This window comes from Trichoplusia ni, chromosome 16 (genome assembly GCF_003590095.1).
Source record: "Trichoplusia ni isolate ovarian cell line Hi5 chromosome 16, tn1, whole genome shotgun sequence".
Taxonomy (NCBI): domain Eukaryota; kingdom Metazoa; phylum Arthropoda; class Insecta; order Lepidoptera; family Noctuidae; genus Trichoplusia; species Trichoplusia ni.
Window position 1 is genome coordinate 6,558,477 of NC_039493.1, and position 12,046 is coordinate 6,570,522.

A 12,046-nucleotide genomic window follows, 5' to 3' on the forward strand; every position below is an offset into this window, starting at 1 on the left:
ATCATTAAACATTTGAAAGTTCTTGGTGTGTCTTAAAAATTAGGTTTTGGTCCGACTGAAATCAGTGTTAAAAATTCTCGTTATGATAAAATGATATTAGATAATGTTTCACGATTACAGATCATATTATAAGTAACTATTAAATGTTTTTTACAACAATACAAGAACCAATGTCTAGGCTAAGAAATATTGAAACACTCAAGTTTCTATGTAATTTCTTCGAACACTTTGACAACTTTTCCAATCTAACAATTTTAGGAATTTTCAAGCCTTTATGAACAAACTTTCTCGTACCGAATAATGGCACCAAAAACCCAAGGTAGGGAAATTTATTATTAAAAAAACATGGCATAAAAATTCTGTCACACTCGAGTCGGACTCGCTACATTGAAGGGGTTCCGTAAAAAGCCGAGCCTTAACCTAAATTTTGATATTAATGATTTCTCGTTAAAGTAGCAAAGGAACAATTGAATATTTAAAATTTCAACTGCCTACCACGGATCATGAGATACGGCCTTGTAACAAAAGAACGAACAGATAAACAGACACGCGACAGCAGAGCCTAAGTAGGTTTCATTTTCGCCCCTTTTGTACGAATCCCTAAAACAATATCCAAAGACAGCCTTGAAGAGAAAGGGTTGGCAAATAACAATTTAACAAGCGTTAGCGTCGCCGTTCGATTCCCTCGAATGTTAAGAGACGACATTTAATAATTTTCGAAGAATCTTGTGACTTAGATATGCTCAGCGTCATTCCTTACCCATATTCCACTTGTCCATTTGTCCACTTCACAGAAAAAAAATACAAAACATCATAGATTTCTTCATAAACAAAATGTTCCAATCTTTGACGTTTGTCATTCAAGTTACGTTTAAAACGTGATTGGAAACGTCATGAGATCGTGACGGCATCGCATGTCTATTGGCGAAAGCGAGGTGATCTTCTTTTGTCAATAAAATCTTTAGTTATGACCATTTATACAATAGTTCAGTTAATATAACAATTGTTTCGTAATGGACTTCAATTAACCATTTCAATTTTCCATTTTCAAATCTTGAGCTCATTAAGAACTTTCACATTGAAGTTTCCTTGACAACAAATATTGAATTTTCAAAGTCCTAAAACTTAAGAGGAAGAAATTTTCAGAATCAATCTCAAGTTAGAGAATATATAATAATAACGAAATATACTTCTAATAAATTTTAATAGTTAATTTGATTAGTTTCCAGAGAATATGGATGCCACTAACAATGATAAATTAATTTATAAGACCCTGAGGACGGGCTCGCTGCCCGCAAATTGAATTTGAAAAGGTTCTGAGCTTACCTAAATCTCCTTACTTAAATACGTAAATGTAATTAAACCTTCACGTGTATAATGTGTAGCAGGACTCATTAAATTATAATAATGAAGCTATCATATCAGCATAAATTTGTTATATCTACTTTTAGTACCGAAAAATATTTTTTCTAGTTTCTTTTACTTGAGAATCCCGTTATAATAAACTATATGAAAATTCGACACTCTCTAACTTAATTTACATTAATTTATCGGCTTTATTCATGGGATCCTTAAACTGCTATTTAAAGTAGGAATCTTGCAGTTTTGGAAGCTTAATAGAGTACTGCACGGCGTAGACCAACGTTTCCTTTCCACATACTTGCCTTGAGAATATTTTTAGAGGTAGTATGCCATGTTTACTATTTTCATGTTATTTTTTCTTGTCATATACTGATTCAAGTTCATTATAAAAATGCGGTTCTCCTCTCCTAACACTACCCGCCATGCATGACCTCTACAGCCTGTAACTGCATCCATACAGAACTAGTTTTTGCCCATAGCTCCGTTCTCTATAGTTTCCTAACAAAAGATGCGTTTGTACGCAACGTGTGTGTGGATCTAGTTTCTACATCTCCGGTCATTATCGCATGTGCAGTACCATCTAATGCACTGATACCGATCTGTTTTGTTCTACTGTTGCACTCGTTTATAGCAATTTATATATGAACTAGCTTTCGTTCACGACTTTACTTAAACTAGTTGGTTCTTCTCTCTTTATTGTCTCAGCATTACCTTAGGTTGACTGTATTTCGATTCTATTAGACGTGGTTCTCAAATTTTGTTAGTAGGATGGATTGATGAACAGTCTCAGCCTATCGCGGTCGTCTGCTGGACATAGACCTTACCCAAGTAACGCCCCAAACCCCCAGTCCTTATTGCTAATACATTCGGAAATGTTAAGGCTCTATTAGAGGTACAATATTCCTATAAAATTACAAAAGTTTTTTAAAGTTATTGATGTTCTAAGCCACTGAAGTTGATTTGTGCAAGTAGGTAAGAAGAGTATTTTTACCAGTTCTATGAGTGTTTCGTTTTTTGTGTCGACAAAAGAATCTATTTATAGCTAGATGAAAGGTGAATGTTCGATCACAATTCTAAGAACCGGTTTGTTCGGTTTGCAAATATTATGTCTACTTTTATGTAACAGAATTTGATAATATTTGGAGCTTTGGTGATTATAATTATGGACTACTACTGTTTATACTGATACCGATACTATTACTTTTTTTATGGAATTTGTTTCTACCAATTCACTTGACGAATTAGTGTCAGACGCTCTTACCGAAACTGCCATGCAACTTCATTCGCATTTTGGTGTCGGTTCATGGCAATACGTTGCAATTCTTCATGCAAGGATATACTGGTAGTTAGACTCAGCCAGGTTTTTAACTTACTCAACGAAATAGCGTTGAGTGTAGTTTTCAATGAGTTTACTACGTTAGTTTTAAGCATTTATCGGTGAGGTACATTAATTTAGAAATAATTAGGTCCATGTCTATAAAAAATAGATAAGTGTCATTAGGTAGATGTCAAACATTAATATGATTTCAAATTATGTCAATGTTTATTAAATCGCTTTTTAATTGATAGCAAGTGCCATTGGTGTCACAATTATCAACTACTTTTACATCAAATTAGTTAATTCGTTTTTGTTTATCATATTTTTACAGTTTCTTTATCTAGATGCAATATGTTAATTTTCAAAACCGTAGACCTATTTCACATGATTATAACTAAGTACCTGTCAATTCGTCTACACAGCGAATTCTCATACAAATTAATAAATAGGATTTTCACATTAACCGCCAATTGCTTGATTAGACTACGCTGTTGATTGACTAAACCTCTGCCAATTAATAACCTACCTTATTAATTAAGTGTATGGTTGAATTTGGTTCTACAGCCAATTCTTTCACAACTCGTCTAGCCGTCGTCCTGTCTACAAGGCTGTTACTATTGCTACTGATATTGATATTACTATTGTATTGACAATTCATAATTGTTGCTAAAGACTTCTATTACAAAATTGTTTTGTATTGTTACAGGTGAAACAATCATCTGGACATAGACGGTAAGTCTTAAGTAATATATATTTTAGGGTGATTCGGTCCTAGAAACATTTAATATACTTTATATTACTATTCATACAAGTGTAACACCGTAACGATTGCGAAAACTTTGTTTGTGAAATGTCATCCAACATAATATTTGACGGCTATCGCATTTGGGCACATTAGACGCCAACACTCTGCAATGATAATAATTATAATCGCAACGTATGGAAAGGCAAAATTGTAAAATTATTTATTACAAAAATCAATGGAGCAGATATTAATGCGATCATCATTAAACTCCGGATGTCCGCCAAGAAAGACCTTTCATAACTGCTCCCATTTGAATGCATTCAACCAGATCGCTGGCATTTACCTCTTTGTCCGAACCTGCACCCATCCCGTTACACGTCACAATGGCATGACGTCACCGACACAAACATTCGCGCATCACAAAGACGACCCAATTCACACAGTGCTTTCCATTTCATCGTTTATTTAGGCGACATCAATTAATAATGCATTAGGAGGAGAAATGAATGTTACGCATGCGTGTTTGATGAAAGTGATAAAGCTATCTACATGTGATTTACTTTTACTCGGCGGGTAATTAACCCAAATTGAAGGCACGGGCTATTTAATTTGGCTGAGTTGTTCAGAAGCTTTGTTCGGAATAGATTGGCTAATAATATTGACTGGCTTGTTGGTCTAATGGTTAAAGGCCCTGGCTGCTTTCCCAGAAGTAGTGGATGGGATTCTAATCCAGGAAAAATATTTGATATATTATGATAAGCACGATTATTTCTTCTGTGTCAGGGTGTAATTTATCGAAAGGCCGAAAGGTACATATATGTATTCAGAAGTATATACATAAATATGTTATCAGTTGCCTGACACTCAAAAAAGCTTTATTTAGTTACCTACCCTGACTAAAAGTTGCAGGATTGCATAGATATGTGATATAGAAATTCTATATCTTTCGATTTTTTTTTATTTTACGAAAACTTTACGATGCCATACCATTACAACTTATTAAAATGAGTAACGTATACTGCATTTGTTAATTATTACTGTTAGTTGTTAACACGATAGCCAGAACCGTCACGCTTGACGTCTTCAAGGGTTGGCTTGGGTGTGGAACAATTTACAAGTATTTCGTAATGTTCTTGTTAGATAGGCGAATATGGTAAAGAAATATGACGAGCAATTTCCAACGGCTTCGCCCGCTAAAAATTGAAAATTGACCCCACGAGAATATAAAATCGGGGAATAACATTATGTCCTATATGTTAATCCATGTAACAAACTATCTGTGTACTAAATTCGCAAAATATACGTTTAAAATATGAAGAGCGTTCCTTAAAAACACACCGCGTATTTATCGAGTGCTTGTTATGACTAGTATCGACTCATGTGCGCTAATATGGATAATGATGTTAACTGTCATAATTCAAATGTTTTGAGACCTTTGTTTGACATTCAATGTGATGTAACAGCCCGTAAGTGGACCATCAAATATGAATGTTTATCTTTTTTCTAAGCCGATCCTTTCGTCTTCTTGACTTGATTTTACCCACTTCAATTGGTAATATTTAATTTAAACCAAGTAGGTTTATCGAGGACCGAAGACAATACAATAATTTAAAAATATTAAACTGAATAAAAATATTATCAAGTTAACCATAAAATTTTTTAAAAAAGAAACAAAGTTTAAAAAAACGAATATACTAAGCTTTTATAAATAATATCTTCTAAATAAAGTAGGAAATAATTTTCAAAACAATTAAAATTTTGGAAAAGAGTGATAAATAAAAAAAAATATATTTTTTTTTTGTATGAGGGAGCAATTTTAAGCATTTCGCTAATATATTCGACTTTTGCTACTTGCCTAATTCTAACATACTTTTAAGGCGGTAATAGGAGAACACGTATATACATATTTGTCACTTTGCCAAAATAAATCAGTCACCTATTTAAAAAATCAGCATATTTCTAGGTAAATACGAGTAGCCTGGTTACGTGGAAGACATACGCAGACACTTTTCCGGGAAACTTGTGTGTTAATACATTATAGTTCTGTTTTCGCAAGGCAAGTTTTTTTTTAATTATAGTAATATAATTTTCACAAAAAAAAAGGTTTTTACTCAGAATGTGTAAAAACAAAATACAATCTATGGAAATACGGGTAAGTTTTAAAAAGAGAAATGAAACAGAGTCCATCGACGATATAAACCCGCATCAAGGCATTTCGTAAAAAAATGGAAATTACATCTCTGTTTCGGCGATCAGGGGGCCTGCCCGCACCGCTTATGTTAATGTAGTTGTTAAACAGAGACGCCGCTCTACACCGTGTAGTGCGCTATCTCAGTCAGTCAATCAGTGTCTCTGAAAAGTGGTGGTAGGCTTTCTACAGTATGTATGAAAAACCCTGCCCGACATATATTATGAAGGACAAATATGATTTTCCAGACCTTCCAGAAGTTAAAAATCAAAATCTAGGTATTCATATAGCATCAAAATCCATGTATTTCTTTACTACAATATTAACGGCAAATATTACCCTAAAATTTTCGTTTTTGTTTATCTAGTTTACGATATAATTTCACAAGTACTTAATAATAATCCTTTTTCACTAAATTTATTAATTGTTTGGACAGGTTTTTAATACATACTGTATACGCGTCCTAATGACTGCTAAAAGCACACACGTTTAATAACGATTACAAAGAGTGCTCTAATTGCAGCAGGTACTTGAAAAAACATGCCTCTTTCACTTTTATGTCCATTTTATTTCCTACTTTATACCGTTTATGCCCGCTAAACTGTTGAAAGTACGACGAAAAGGGAAACTGTATTATTACTGCTGACAAAGTGAATTTTTACCCTCGTAAAGGCGGTCAGAATTTTTACTTACATGCTTTTGTGAACTCATTGGTTGGTTGAAATGGTCTTGATGTACGTTCAGATCCAATTTCTGAAGTGAGAAATTAATGAACTGCAAATAATACAAGCTGTTTTCGGCTTTTATTTTGACTTGCAAAATAAACTATGATCATCATCATCATCAGCCCATATTCTTCCACTGCTGGACATAGGCCTAAACATAAACATAGGGTAGGACGTCCTCAGGCAAGGTGGAGTGATGATCTGTGCAAGATGGCTATCAGGAGCTGGATGCAAACAGCCGAAGATAGATCTCAAAACCTGCTGATCAAACCACATGAAAAACTAAATAAATATAACAATCGTTTCCTAGAATGCAATCAGAGTTTCCATAGTTCCAACAAAACCCATTACACGGGAATCTATGAGAATGCAACTATCCACAAAAAGTTCAATTACATTCACAATGAATGTTTAGTAACCCAGTGCCTTAATTAATTGCTTATCGATGAGTTTTTCGCTGTATTTCTTACTCGCATTACACACTGCACATAATAAGGGGGCCTGTAACTACTGCCTGAGAGCGCGTTTGCAAATTGTGGGAAAGAGAGGCGCTCTACGCGGTATAGTGCTCTGTCACGCTTCCACAACTCCACAGTGTTATTTCAAGTAAGCTTGGAGGCGTGGGTTAATGTTACCGTGTTGTGTATTAGAGCTAAACACGTAATTATTGATGTCAGATTGTTACGATTGATGGCTGTGGCGTCAACCCTAACGTGTTTGGATGATGTTTTGAACGTTCGAGAATTTGAATGATGGCCATCTAGAATTATATTTTTCTTTTCTAGTTGAAATCGAACTAAGGGATGTGTCCACGTGTTCGAATTATGAAGCGAACGAAAGAATGCCCGTCGTCGTTCATCCTGCTACTTTTACTCATTTTACACAGATATCAAAATATTGAAGTGAGCATATCTACTTGTTTTTTTTATCATCAAAGCTTCAGCATAAAACGGCGACGAGGACGGCCTCGAATGAGATGGCGCGACGAACTGGATGCGTACCACAAACAGTGGATGGCAAAAGCAATAGACCGGACAGAGTGGAAGAACCTAAGGGAGGCCTTTGCCCTGCAGTGGGAAAGTAATGGCTGAAAAAAAAAAAAAAAAAGCTTCATCATATTTTCGATCCAGCTATTTATGGATATTAACAAGTTTATTTAAGAAAACAATCAAATCAATTTGACTTTTCCGATTTGGTCCAGCAGTTGCCCACGATAAGCTGAATTAGTTAATTGATTGTTACAAATTTTGATCAGCTTATGACAATAGTAATCCCAAGCAAATTTTATGACATTAAATTATTCATTGAAGAAATTTGTCAATTTCTTCGATATTTACCCAATCGGCCAGAGGCGATATTTAAATAAAATGTGCATCCGTCTAACCACGCTGTGTAAGACGATGAAAATCACTTCTCAATAACTATAAACAACTTGAAGGTTAATAGCTGAATAGAGATGAGTTATCCATCAAGTGTGATAACTGGCTGTCTGAATGCGATTGATATAGAATCTCCACTCGCTGTTGGATGACGGCCAGGCTATCAACGTTGCATCGTCTAAACTATTTCGATATATTGGCCGAGGATGACTACGAATTTTGATCGATCTCACAAATTGTTGTTGGATGTGTGCCCCGTGAATCAGAGAGAGAGTGGTTAGTACAACAACACACTAAATATAGACCCTTGGTTCATCGAGAGTCATATATCATCTTCCACTTTTTTATTTTGTGAAATGAAATTGATGCGGTATGAAAAACATCGAATCAGTGACCAGAAGTTATGTTTTAAGATATCTGGTTTAGACATTAAATTTGCCAAACATTGTTAATAACCATTGACAGGCCTGTTGGTCCAGTGGGTATTGGCCCTGACTGCTATACCGGAGGTCTTTTATTCGATGCCCCTCAGGACAAATGTTTGTGTGATGTGGCGGATCACTTGTTCTGTGTCTGAGTTTAATTTAACTAGAAATTTAATCAGCTGTCTAATACTGATAATACAAGCTTTGCTTAGTTTGAGAGAATGACTCATAGGTATTGAGTCACGTAAAAGTGATGGTATATTATTCTATAGAAAAAAAAACAATAAGTATTTGATTAATGGAATATATTTTTACTTCAGTAAATGATTGTTTACTATAACGTGAATCCAAACCCTTGCTCATAAAAACGTGACAACTCGCAGTCTGTATTCGACAGTACCGATCGATATCAACAATCGCGCGTCAATCGATAATAATCGATTTTACGCTTTTACATTCGCATGAACACAATCAGTACGCGGACATTTTTAACCGAGATTATGAACAGTGGCCGCTATGTAAACAATCTTTTGTGACGAATAAACATCGCAAAATCTTGAATAAAGGAGAATCGATTGAAGGTATTTCTTTAAACCTACAAGATTTTTAATTTACATTACTTCTTTAAGGAGAAATGATAGCAAAAACTAGGTCGTTTCCTGTGCCAATCGCATAGTTGGCAATAAAAGCGCCTTTATTTCGTGGGACACAAGGCTGATATTCCTAATCTTTTGATGTGGTCTGCTGTACCAAGTATGTCAGGGTTGCACGATACGGGACCTGAGGTCTAAACAATTTAGCGAGGTGACTCCAATATAGTGATATCACTTATCATGCGCCTACTAGCTGGTGTAGGTGGGGCCGTTGAGGTGTGACATCCGAAGCAAAATGTTCTATTTACATGTGCAAATGAAGGCAAGACTGTTTGTTCTTGTTGAAAACTAAACTTGCGAACCGAAAAACAGTTTTGGTCTATTCATTAACCTTTGTTCCTCGTCATCGTCCCATTCTCCACTTTGCAGAGCATTCACAATTGTTTTATGCTAGAAATAGATCATCGTTTTTGTACCAGCGATAGTAACGAACAGTTTTCACTGGACATAACTTATTCATAAATGCAAAACGTTTAACGAACATACGCTTGCTGATTTATGCACAGAAAATACCAGTTTTGTTATACCTTTACACCTACATATATTTAAATAGGTTTATGATAATTGCATCCAACGGAGTAATTGACTACGTCTCTTATGTAGTTCAGCCGCTCAGGTGACTTGTATTCTTTCTTTTGCTTTAACTTATTGATTTATCAACATAATGCTTCCTAGATGGATGCAATGAAAAACTACTTATGTTTTATACTGGGAGACTTAATGCGCATTGACCCAATAAAAAACTTTCGTGATGCAAAAAATCGTAAAGGAAGTTTCCCAAAAACATTATTAGTTTTATTGGTCTGGCTGTTTATACACCAACTCGTCCGTTTGTACTAGGAAGGCATAAAAACAAGACAGGCATAACTTTCGCCCGCTCCGATACACAAACGGTTTCAGGAGCCCGTTGGAGCGTCGCCGAATGCTTAATTAATCGGTGGAAGCTAGCGATCTATAAGGAACCGATGAAGTGGAACGGTGATAAATAACAATGTGGGTAGTTGAGGATTTGGTAGTTACATTTGGTGGTTTAATTTGATTAGATGTTCACTTGATTAAATATAAGTATGAGGCAATAAGGAAATTTAAAGTCTGCTTTAGGTCTGTATGTTTGTGTCATCTTCATCGTAGCATAACATTTATTGATGGAAAGTCGTTTGCATAGCTCACCCTTTATGTTAAAATGATTAAATTTTGGTTCATTTTCGGAAAATAAATTTCCCGTACGAACGTCCCGTAACAAGGCGCAAGTCGCATCAAACAGTATTTTAAAATTGTGTTTATAAACCGTTTAATTTATAACCCAATAATTATTCAGCTATCCCTCAGAAATTGACCCAAGTTCTTCCAAGTGTTAAATATAACACAACTGGGTTTTGAGAAGCAATTTACTCCAGTTCGCCTGAAGCGATTCCCACGAAATAGGTAGCACTTCGGACTACTGCTTTGCCATAAGGAAAACCAATGTATAGAATAATGTACTGTCCCGAATTATTCATATTTATGGATTGAGAATTAAATTCTAATAATATATTACTTATGTCATTTCATTTAACGAGAAAGTCTCGACCGCAAATCATAAATATATATACAGCCTTTATTTCAAAGCAGTAAGATTTATTATTGCAATTCGTCATATCGGCACTTCTTCAGCCTAACTAATTAGTCTCAAAATAGTGGGTCGTCCCTTAACAATAGGTTTCCTTATATTGACATATTCTCAACTTTAGTAGGTATGAAAGTTGGCGGATGATTCCGAGAATCAGCAACTTTTTGCCTCATTTCATTTATTCATAAAACAATATACTTCAACATTTGTTACATCACTGCATGTTCTAGTGTAGCGTGTGTGTGCCATATTAATTATTTAAAAAAAGATAAGAATAAAACAATCAATTGCATGTTAATTAGAGCATTATTAATAAATACCTTCAATACTGTTCTCATTTATACGTTACGACGTAATAAAAAAAGACAATCAGTGGTCTTCCTAAAAACAACGGTTATTTTGTTATCCTTATAAAAATGAATTAACCATTCAGGTTCAGCCCGCATCGTCAAGTACTAGGCGGTCATAAAACACCGAAGGCTGTACAACCGGGTCAGGGACACCGCATAGAGTTAGCGCCAAAACACTTTTACTCTAGTGCCTGACGCCCGTACTGGTCGGGCTCATAGACACCACGCGATACCGTATTCAATTTCCTTCTCTTGTATCTAATCACTTCAATTTCGTTTCGGTCAAACCATTTGTCGAATGGTTTCCGTATTTATCAAGATCAGTCTTATGGGAAATCCTCACTAATTAATTTGCCAGCCATTCATTCGTGCCAACATCTAAGCTTTTATTTTCTATTGTTCAGAGATCTTCTAAGATAGAAGTCATTAACGGGTTCGCCCCCATTGTTCTACAGATTCTATTATGTCATTTAAATAAAAACAATAATTTTAAAAGCCCTGTGAAACTAGTGCTTCCTTAGTCGTTACGGTGTTAACCAATCGACAGGCTAATTACATTCACTCACGCTGAGCGTAAAGTTTATATTTATGATAATAGTACACCCAAAATCCACTACCGATTCAGTAAAGCGCGTTAATGCCGCTCTCAGTAATAAATTAGCAATGTATGTAGATTATCCTAATATAATCTAGATAGACGCAGTTCATTGGTAAAGGCTCGCCGGCGGCAAACCTGCCGCGAACTCAGCTTGCCAGTCGCGGTTTGGCGCGCAAACCGAGCGGACGTGTGACTAGCTTCGCTGTATTTCGTGCCATTGTACGTGGTTTAGAAAATATGGATTGATATTGTGTTGTGTGAATGATTACAATATTAGTGAATTGGATTTGACTGAATCGCGTGTCGGCAAATTGCGTTTTCACGTAAAAGTTGAAAGGTAATTTTTGTTGCTGTATTTGGTTCTATAATTTCTTTGGCCTTTTTTGTTACGCTGCGATACTTTTATTATTTGAGATCCGTATCACAACCGGCATAGCCCTATTTATTTTTAGTACTGTTTTTGTTTATTTTTATTACCCTTTGCTATTTAAATTATTTTTATTATTTACAACATTCGGGTCTCACACAAGCTTCTACCGAAACTCTCATTCACAAAATGTTCTCATTCGTAATTTAACATTGAATGAACCGTGTAGGTCGGACCTCTGTTATCGAGGATATTATAGAATGGTTTATAAAAAAGTAAGTGTATTCGTTCGACGACCTCACGAAAAGGGATGTTCCGAGAGCCGGA

At 35.3% G+C, this 12,046-nt stretch overlaps 1 protein-coding gene across 6 annotated transcripts in view; it reads left to right on the plus strand.

Annotated features, from left to right (window-relative positions):
- Positions 1-12,046, plus strand: part of LOC113502216 — a 107,778-nt gene that overhangs the window by 26,892 nt on the left and 68,840 nt on the right. For 4 of the 6 annotated variants that reach the window (XM_026883673.1, XM_026883672.1, XM_026883676.1 and 1 more), the window contains one exon: positions 3,387-3,412. The gene's annotated coding sequence lies outside the window, so the exon portion shown is untranslated. Of the gene's footprint in view, positions 1-3,386; positions 3,413-11,502; positions 11,690-12,046 lie in introns of those variants that run through there. The other 2 variants (XM_026883677.1, XM_026883674.1) reach the window with 1 other exon arrangement.